Raw genomic sequence first — 916 nt, 5'->3', positions numbered from 1 at the left:
CTGCAGGAGCACATTGGATCGTGCTTTGCTGGGTTTTTTGCCTTCCTCTGGATCAACTGTGGGTGTAGGATTAGAACTTTTTTGCTTTTTTAATGGTAGAACTGGATGGACTTTTGTCTTTTTTCAGCCAGACTAACTATGTAAGTCAAAGTCGGCCTCATTTCCTGGCTGGAGGACGTCCAGCATCTTCAGCAGACCTCATGACCGGAATCAGGGTGACACGGCATGTTTCTGTAGTGTAGTGGTTATCACGTTCGCCTAACACGCGAAAGGTCCTCGGTTCAAATCCGGGCAGAAACACAGTGTGCACCCTACTGGGGGGGTACAAAGAGCGCAGCGTCCCCCCCATTGTCCCCCTTCACCCCCATCGTATTCACAGCACACACATCCTTGTTAGGACCATCTTTCTGTCGGGAACAACTTCTGCTGACATTTAGCTTTTCTAACACTTTGGGGAATTTTTTTTGCAGATTTTAGACTTTTTATTTATTGCAAAATAAAGGATATGAGAAAAAATGATGGAAAAGGGAGAAGCAGAGACAGAGTGATGAGGTCACTGGGTGTAAGAAGACAGATGAGGTGTACAGCGGCCCCCGAAGTGATATGGGGGGGAGGGGTGACATGAAATAGCTGGATACAGCAATATAATACTGGGAGAACCAGCCTAGGCCACATCTGGGGGGGGGGGGGGGGAGTCCCTGAAGGTATGTCTGCTCAGCCTCCTGATTGTGATTGACAACTAAACTTTCATCCAGTGTTTGCACAGAACTGGAAGGAGATTGGCAATAAAGTTTTTACAGTATACATAAAAAAATAAAAACTTTTCGGAGGGGAAGGAGAGGCCGCATGATGTAGTAATTGTGTGCACCCCCTACCAGAAGTTCAGGGAAGCGCTGCAAGAGGAACACATCGCCGG

At 47.4% G+C, this 916-nt stretch overlaps 1 non-coding gene across 1 annotated transcript; it reads left to right on the top strand.

Annotated features, from left to right (window-relative positions):
• The first annotated feature begins 227 nt into the window (after positions 1–227).
• Positions 228–300, top strand: TRNAV-AAC (transfer RNA valine (anticodon AAC)). The gene has a single exon. It is a non-coding gene; the product is annotated as a tRNA-Val (tRNA).
• The last annotated feature ends 616 nt before the right edge of the window (positions 301–916 follow it).

The sequence above is a fragment of the Staurois parvus genome, unplaced genomic scaffold, assembly GCF_062004578.1.
Source record: "Staurois parvus isolate SC_StPar_1 unplaced genomic scaffold, SC_StPar_1.0 ptg000212l, whole genome shotgun sequence".
In the NCBI taxonomy this organism is placed as follows: Eukaryota; Metazoa; Chordata; class Amphibia; order Anura; family Ranidae; genus Staurois; species Staurois parvus.
Note: the sequence above shows the minus strand (reverse complement) of the source record. Positions and strands in the feature narration are given on the sequence as shown.